A 9766-nucleotide genomic window follows, 5' to 3' on the forward strand; every position below is an offset into this window, starting at 1 on the left:
TCTTTCTTTTTGTGCACTTACATACAAATCTAATACAACCACTGATAACTGATTTATGACCAAAACAATAAGCCCCTCAATCCAATCTCTATTGAATTTAAGTCCCTCTGGACCTAGAGTATAATTGAACACCTGGATACACAGCATTGCTTAACAACCATCAAATGTAGATCCATGCATTTAAGAGTTGAAGTGTGAACAGAGAACCAGAGATAGAAAAATAATATAAAAGACGACAATGGAGGTAGGAAAAGAATACTGCAGGAATGTAAGATTATTATGGTAATTAAGAAAAGGTATCGTGTAAGGATAACTGACCTAAGGTGATGGACAGGTAGAATATTTGAGTAGAAAGTTTAGATGAACTTAGATAAAACTTATGAAAATAAGAAGAGTAATAAGAAGAATATATAGAGAAAAGAGGGAGGTAGATATGGAGATTTCAATGATAAAAATTTTTTAAAAAGATAAGAGAAACAAAAGAACAACAAAATAAAAGAAAACAGAATACACACACACACACACACACACACACACACACACACACACACACCAAAAACCAAAAGAAACAAACAACAAAAAATGGTGGGGGGCGATTCCTCACTATTGTGAGTTCTTTCCCAAGAGATACTTGGGTTGAGTTTAAAAAGCAGGTGACTGTATCAGTATGGACATCATTTTTACTCAGACTGTACCCAGAGCTGTCACTGTGTTTCTAGGAATGACCACAGTGACAGAAGGGATGTAGGAAAAGAGAGGAGAGAAAAAAAGGAAAAAAAGAAATGAATCATAGCATTAGAAAAAAAGGTGTAGGTGTAATGGCAAAGAGAAAAATAAGAACACCTAAAAATGCAAATGAAAAGGGGTAGAAGAACAAATAAAAAAATAAAGAAAAAAGGTATTCTTTAGGTTTTTTTGGGGGGGAGGAATAGGATAGGAAACTTGTGTCTCCACTAAATTCAGGATCCAAACACTTCACAAAGTCTTTTTCTCTTTTGATTTGGCTTTGCAGTTTTTCGGATCAGATTGCTTGATTGGTAAAACAAAGCTGAAAGATTGGCGGTGGCTTTGTTTACCAGGTCTGTGGCCGGCGCAGGGGACCGATTTCAGCAGCACTGGGGCTGGATTTCTGGCTAAGGGATCTCTGGGAAATCCTTTGCCAGAAAGAAAGATGGCGTTTCCAGCATCACCTCTCAGGCTCAAAGTGCTTTGTTATTAGATTTCTTGATCCTGGCCATTCTAACTGGAGTGAGGTGGAATCTTAGAGTTGTTTTGATTTGCATTTCTTATGTGGCCAGAGATGTTGAGCATTTCTCTCTGAAGAAGAAATAAGAATCCTTTTAATTTTACAAGTTTTTTTTCATTTCTAAGTGATTCTCTGGGTAATTAAAAATGATAGGTCTTCAAGGTCACTGAGCATTTTTACTGCTTAAACATATCTGCCACTGTATTCTAATCAGGTTTTCAGTTCAGTAACTAAACATTTTTTAGCTATATGGTTTACCTTTGTTGTTTTTCATTTATGAATTTCTTTTTAAATTATTTTCACTGCATTAATAAATGATCCCTTTGTTCATGCCTTTTTCTCCTGGATTTTATGAAGGTTATTTCCAATTCCTTCTTAGTTAAATCATTTAACTCCATCTATTAGCATTAGTTGCTAATTATTTATTTGGTTGTTCCTTTATTCTTTTCGTTATTTCTTTATTTGCCTTCACAATATGTGTTGATACTGGTTATTACATATAGCATTCAACTTTCCTACTCTGCTTGAACTAGCTCTGGTCAGGAGAAGACACTGATTAATAACATTGTCCTGGTTCATTCATCAGAAAGAATGAAATCATACCATTTGTAAGGAAATGGAAATATTTGGCAAATATTACATTAAGTGAAGTAAGCCAGAACAAAAGAAAAATAGGCTGCATGGTTTTGCCCATTTGTGGTAACTGGAATGTGCCCGTAAATCTACAAGTAAACACACTGAATTATCAAAAACAAGTAACTAAAACTGGGACATGAAAAATTATACAGGACTCAGATCATTAAAATACAGAGGCCAAAGGAGGCTAAGTATAGGAGTAATAACCAAAGGCACAATGGCTGTGGATAGATAGATGATCATTTAGAATAATATTCTAGGATTGGAAAGGTGGATTAGTGATAGAGTGCTTGCTTAGCATGCATAAAACTCTGGATTCCATTCGTTGGTACAACATAAACCAAAAAAGCTGGAAATGGCTCTGTGGATCACATGGTAGAATGCTAGCCTTGAACCAAAGTAGCTCAAGGACAGTTCCCAAGCCATGAGTTCACCCACCAGAACAAGCAAAAAAAAAAAAGAAAAGAAAGATAGAAACAGTAGATTCCAGGAGCCTGTAGCTCATGACTGTAATCCTAGCTACTCAGGAGGCTGAGAGCTGAGGATCACAGTTTAAAGCCAGCCCTAGAGTCCTTGAGAATCCTATGTCTAATTATCCACCAGAAAACAGGAAGTGGTACTGTGGCTCAAGTGGTAGAGTGGTAGCCTTGAGTGAACAGCTCAGGGAAAATGTCCAGGCCAAGAGTTCAAATCCCATGGCTGGAAAAAATGAATAATATTCTGTAAATTAAACCCAAATTAGGAAATAGCAACAATTGTTGTTGTTGCTGCTTTTGTTCTATTTTCCTTTTGTATTGTTTGTTACTTTGTATATGAGAGAGTGAGGGATATAAAATGTGGTACAGTGATGAAAAATGCAATAGTGAGTCTCACCAGACACTGTACAGAAAATGAACTGGATATTTTATGGTTGTGGAAGGAAGAGAAAGATTTGAAGAAAGTTACAAAAGGAGGAAATAGCTAAAAAAGAATTGTACTTTTCCTAACAGATTCAGGTAGCTATAACCTTTGTGGATATTAGCTACACAAAATTTTTTTTAAAATCATACTGTCCTGTGATTCTTATGTCCTTTTCCATATCCTATTTTTCCAACCTATTCTTTTAATTTTGTTCCCCAAGTATCTAAAGTACGAAATATTCCAACACAAACAATATTAGATGAGTAATTCTTGGCAGCCCTGTGCAAAGTCACAGAAAACCAAGGAAATAGACTTGTTAACCTATTTTCTCAACTGTAGCCTTGAGAAGGTCTGTATTATGTAGCTATATTCTAGAAAAACTATTATTTCCATTTGTACAACTTCAGATATCAAGATTATGCCTAAATTATTTTAAAATATTATAAAATAGGATAGTAAGACATTATGTAGATAAATATATGGTAGATAGATAGATGGATAAATGACAGATATATAGATGTATCGATTGAAATGGTTTGTTGGGCCTGGAACATGACCTAGTGGTAGACTGCTTACATAAATCCCTGGGTTCAATTCCTTGGTACCACATACACAGGAAAAGCTGGAAGTGGTGCTGTGCATCAAGTGGTAGAGTGCTAGCCTTGAGAAAGCTCAAGAACAGTGCTCAGACCCAGAATTCAAGCTGCAGGACCGGTAAAATAATTACTTGTCAACTACAGATATATTGTCTAACTTCCAATACCCTAATGCCCAAATTTGAACTTTTTGAACAGTGACTATGTCATGCAACCCTATATTTTACCTCAATGTGTAAAAGAAATACATGTTAGTCCATACTCATAAAAATAAGTTATTGAATTAGTACACTGAAGAGAAGAGATAAAACTTTGCTGTAGAATAATATTAATCAGTCTCCTGAAAATACAGTTTTAAGGCCCTATTTTGATCATGAGCTGAATTTCATAAGCCATTTCTAAAATTTTGAACATGAAAAGTGGAAAATTACAATTTCATACTTAAACCTGAGAGTTAACATCTTAAAAAATATTAAACATTTACATTGATTTTTTTCAATATATATTTTTCTTGTAAATAGAAGGATTATATTATATTCACCAGATAAAATGTGCATTACTAAAAAAAAATGTGCATTACTTCACAGACATTGATACCCTTTCTCATGTCTTGGTCCCCATTTCCCTCCCCACACCCTTGCCCCTCATCTTGTTTACCCTCTTCCCTATCCTATATCAACTAACCAAATAAGCATATATACAACATATCAGATAACAAGGTGAAATACTGTAACAATATGGGATCATTAAGGGACAGCAAAAGAGATGAAAGATAACATAATATATTAAGGACAACAATCACTCATTATATGGCATTAGTTACTGTGTCCTGGAGGTCCTTTCATTTAGTGCCATACTATATAGCCTTATGTATCTAGGTTTCACTCTATTGTAAATCTCTGCTAGGAGAGACCAAGGTTTCTACTAATTATGACAAATGAGGGAAACCATTGAGCCTATGTTCCTTTGAGTCTGGCTTACTTCACTTAATATGTCTTAAGTCTTTCCATATCCTTACAAATGGGGCAATGTCATTCTTTCTGACAGCCGCATAGTATTCCATTGTGTATAAATACCACATCCTGTTGATCCACTCATTAACTTAGGGACATTTGGGTTGGTTCAATATCTTTGCTATGGTAAATAGTGCTGCAATGAACATCATTGACTTAATCAATTTACTATGTCCTTATTTCTGGAAAACTGGGTAAATGTCAAGTAGTGGAATTGCTGAGTCATAGGGGAGCTCTATGTTTAGTCTTCTGAGGAACGGCCATACTGCTTTCCATAGTCTCACAAACAATGTAGTAGTGATCTCTCCTGGACACATCCCTGAGAGCACCTTTTGTTATTAGATTTCTCGAACGTGGACATTCTAATTGAACTGAGGTGAAATCTTAGAGTTGTTTTTATTTGCATTTCTTTTATGGCCAGACATGTCAAGCATTTCTCCATGTGTCTATAGGCCATTATTTTTTCTTCTTCAGAGAGGACTCTCTTCAGGTCTTTGGCCCATCTTTTAATGGAATACTTGGTTCTTTGAAGATTTGTTTAGGAGAGATTCAAATTTTTTGCCTGTTAGTATATTTTAGATAAGAGGCCTTTGTTTGTTGTATGATTAGTTCAGATCTTCTCCTACTCTGCAGGTTCCAAGCTAATTTGTTAGCTATGTCCATTGCCATACAGAAGCTCTGCAGTTTAATGCAGTCCCACTTTTCAAGACTTTCTCTGATTTGTTGTGTTTCTTGGTCTTATTGAGAAAGTTTTGACCTGTGCCAAGAAAACCTAGTGTATATCCTATTCCTTCTTGTAAAGTCTTCAATGTATCTGCTTTATCTCTAGGTATTTGATCCATTTGGAGTTAATCCTGGTGCAGGGTGACAAAGAAGGGTCCTTGTTTTGTTGATTCTTTCCTTAGTTCTCTTTAGTTGATGCAGGTGCTTAACCATTTCTGTCAGCACCACTTTTTGAAGAGGCTGTCTTTCTTCCATTCTATTTTTTGGCTCCCTTATCAAAGATTAGGTGGCAATAGGTCTGTGGGTTAATATCTGGGTCCTCAGTTCTATTCCATTGGTCTTCAGGCCTGTTCTTAGGCCAGTACCAAGATGTTTTGATCACTATAGCTCTGTAATAGGATCTAAACTTTGATATTGAAGTTCTTCCTGCGCTGTACTTTCTGCTAAGAATCATTTTTGATATATGAAGTCTTTTATTGTTCTTTATTAAATTTGGATTGCCTCTTCTATTTCTTTAAAAAATGACATTGGGATATTGATGGGTATTGCGTTGAATTTGTAGATAGCCCTTGGCAAGAATGACATTTTTACGATGTTGATTCTTCCAATCGAGGAGCATGGAAGTTTTTCCATTTCCTCAGTTCTGCTTTAATTTCCTTTTTGAAGGTTTTAAAGTTTTCTTCAAAAAGATCCTTCATATTCTTAGTTAATTCCTAGGAACTTTATTTTCTTTAAGGTTATTGCAAAAGGATTTGCTTTCCTGATTGTTGCCTCGTTCTGCTCATTGTTGGCACAGCGGAAGGCAGTTGATTTTTGAGGGTTAATTTTATACCCTGCAACCTTGCCAAAGTTTTGAATCAGAATAAGCAGCTTGGGAGTGGAGTCTATAGGTTCTTTAAATACAGAATCATGTCATCTATAAAGAGGGCAAGTTTCACTTCCTATTTCCAAATTTGGAGCAACATTTATGCTTACTTCTTGCCTTATAGATCTGGCTAGGAATTCTAATAATATGTTAAAGAGGAGAGGAGAGAGGGGGCTTCCTTGTTTCATTCCTGATTTTAGAGGGAATGACTTTAGCTTTTCGCCACTAAGTATAATGCTAGCTGTGGATTTGTCATACACAGCCTTTATTATACTGAGGAATGTTCCATGGATTCCTAGTTTCTCCAGAGCTTTTAACATAAAGGGGTGTTGGATCTTGTCAAATGACTTTTCTGTATCTATTGAGACAATAAAGTGATTCTTGTCCTTGTTCCTGTTGATGTGTTGAATTATATTAATTCATTTGCGTATGTTGAACCAGCTTTGCCTCCCTGTGATGAATCCTGTTTGATCATAGTATATAACTTTTGGATGAGTTGCTGAAGATTGTTGGGCAATATTTTGTTGAGAAGTTTTGCATCAATATTCATCAAAGCAGTGCTCTGTAGTTCTCTTTCCTTGATGAAGCTCTGCCTCATTTTGGGATGAGGATTATACTGGCTTTGTAGAATGAGTTTGGCAAAGAGCCTTCATTTTAAATTTCGTTGAAGAGCTTGAGGATTATTGGTGTGAGCTCTGCTTTGAAGACCTTATAGAATTCAGCTGTGAATCCATCTGGCCCTGGGCTTTTCTTGGGTGGAAGTTGTCTTATTTCCATTTCTATTTCAGTGCTTGAAATTGGTCTGTTTATTTGTATTTTGTCTTCTTGGTTCAGTGTGGGTATGTTTATATTGGCTAGAAATTCATCCATTTCTTCTAGATTCTCAACTTTGTTAGCATAAAGGATTGAAAAGTATTCCCTCATGATGCCCTGGATTTTGATAATTTCTTTATCAAAATTATCATTCTTATCTGTGATTTTGTTTATTGGGTTGTGCTCCCTTCTCTGTTTGGTAAGATTTGCTAAGGGTCTGTCAATTTCTTAATTTTATCAAAGAACCAACTCCTTGTTTTGTTGATTCTTTCCTTAGTTATTTGGGACTCGGACTACTTAATTTTGCTTTGATTTAATAGTTTGCTTCCTTCTACTGGGATTAAGATTGGTTTGTTGCTCTTCTTCCAAGAGCTTAAGGTGCGACATTTAATTGTTGTTTTGCCATTTGTCCAATTTGTTAATATAAGCACTCAGAGCTATAAATTTTCCTCTGAGTACTGCCTTTGACGTGTCCCAAAGGAGCTGGTATTTTGTGTGCTCCTTTTTGTTAAATTTCATAAACTGTTGAATTTCTGTTCTGATCTCCTTGATGACCCATTTGCGATTCATTAATGTGTTGTTCAATCTCCATGAGTTACAAGGTATTTGTTGGAGATTTGTCTTCAATTCCTATTTGATGCCATTGTGGTCTGAGAGAATGCAGGGAATAATTTCAGTGTTTCTGTATCTGCACAGGTTTGTTTTATGCCCAAAATGTGGTTTCTGGTTCTGTGAAGTTAGAAGGTCTATGCCACATACAGGTGAAGGCTCTCGGCTCGGGCCGGCTCTGTCTCACTCTGTCTGGAACTGGTAGGTCTGAACTGCGAAGAAGTGCTGTCTGCTCAGGTTCCAGAGGGAGGCTTTGTCTCTGTGGCTCTGAGCGGCTAGCTCCACACTGTCTGCTTGCTCCAGTTTCCTGCCTTTCTCCTCTTGACAGAGAACTCTATGGTGCTAAAGCTTACTTAGGATCAATCTTTGGGTATGAACTTTCCCCTAGGATGCTAGAACTGGTATCTTGGTGAGAGCTCAGAAAGACTCACACTGAACTGCCCCCATCTTCCACTGATCTCCACAATGATTTATATTGATATTAATCAGTCATATTGTGATATATATCCTGAAATCAGAATTAAATTTTTTATTTTTTACATTCCTTTCAGATATTCATAACCTGAATCTTATTATAAACCTGCATATAAATCCAAAGTTAGGATCACTTTTTGATCCTTCTGATTGATATTATTCAGTGTCAAAATAATGAAAAATAAGGGCAAAAATGAAGAAATGTCTATATATTATGAGGCCTGAGAAATGAGAATTAATCAGAGCATAGTATCCTAAATTTTTTTATAAAAACCGTAACGTTAGGGAAAAATGTACTACAAACTGGATAAAATCTGAGTTTAATTTGCAAATATTACTTCCTCTAGTTGGATTAAATGTTACAATATGGGAGTGATATGCAGAAATTTAATCCAATTTTGTTGTAATAGATACATTATGAATGTGTATACCAATTATGTCAAATAGTAAATTACTAAAACAATAAGGCCATATAGTATGACACTAAATGAAAGGACTTCCAGGACATAGAAACAAATGCCTTATAATGAGTGATTGTTGTCCTTAATGTACTATGTTATCTCTTATCTCTTTTGCTGCCCCTTGGTTATTTCATATTGTTACTGTATTTTACCTTGTTATCTGATATATTTTATATATGCTTATTTGGTAATTTGAAATAGGATAGGGAAAGGGGGTAAAGCAAGATGAGAGGTGGGAATGGGGAGAGGAAAATGGGGACCAAGACATGAGAAGTGGTATTAATATTTGTGAACTAATGCACCATCTATTTGGTGAATATAATGTAACACTTCTAATAATTACAATAATAAATATATGAAAAAAATTTAAAGGAAAAATTATATTCCACATGTGGAAATACATTATGAGCATCTACCTCCAACTCACATATCTAAATTTACAAATTCTAAAATATGTAAGAATTTGTCACCTAGATTTTAATACACAAACTATAAGATCCTAGGATGTACACTTTTTTGTATAGAAATTACCAAGGAACAATTAGGTGATTGATAAAGAAGAGAAACAAAGTAAAAAAAATTGCTTATGCACAGACTATTCATTATTTTCCCCATATATGGAAATATATACCCTTTCATTGTCTGATGATTATCAACAAATATACATTCTAACATTACTATTGGCCATATATGAAAAGCATACAGGACCACAGTTTTGTATCTATTGTAATAGATTTCCTTCTATAGAAACAATATAAAGACTCCTCAACAATGGTAATTTTTTTTATGATTCCATCTCCATTTAATTAGCAAAAAGGTAAGCTAAAAGTGTGGCTCAAATGATATAGTGCTAGCCTCTGAGTTCAATCCTAGTATCAGAAGGGAGAAAATAATCAAGGAAAACTAGCAATTTGCCACTAGACAATGAAGTATTCTCTATGTTGAATGGTAACTACATACTGTTCTTTAAGGTGTCAATAAATAACAATGGTAAAATTTTTACCAATTAATTGTAAAAGTACTATACAATCAGCAATTCTAAGCTCTATTAGTACACAGTCTGGATTTAGTGACTGTCTTCTAATGGCTTTAGCATTTTATTGTGGCATTAATCACAATAGGTATGCAATCAAAGATGATTAGATAAGAAAATATTATACAGTGATATAGGTGATAACCAAGCACTTGTGGTTCATGCCTATAACCCCAGCTACCGTGAAGGCTAGGATCTAAGTATCAAACCTTTATTTCAGCCAAATCAGGCAAATCCAATCCAATTATCTCCCTATAATTTTCCAGTAAAAAGCTATAAGTCTACGTATGACTGAAGTGTTGGGGCATCAACATGAGCAAAATGAGAGCACAAGACCCTGCTTTGCAGTCTCAGTATTTGTACAGAGAAATAAAGGATTTGAAAAGAATACATTTGA

This window comes from Megascapheus bottae, chromosome X, assembly GCF_031878675.1.
Source record: "Megascapheus bottae isolate mThoBot1 chromosome X, mThoBot2.hap1, whole genome shotgun sequence".
Classification (NCBI taxonomy): domain Eukaryota; kingdom Metazoa; phylum Chordata; class Mammalia; order Rodentia; family Geomyidae; genus Megascapheus; species Megascapheus bottae.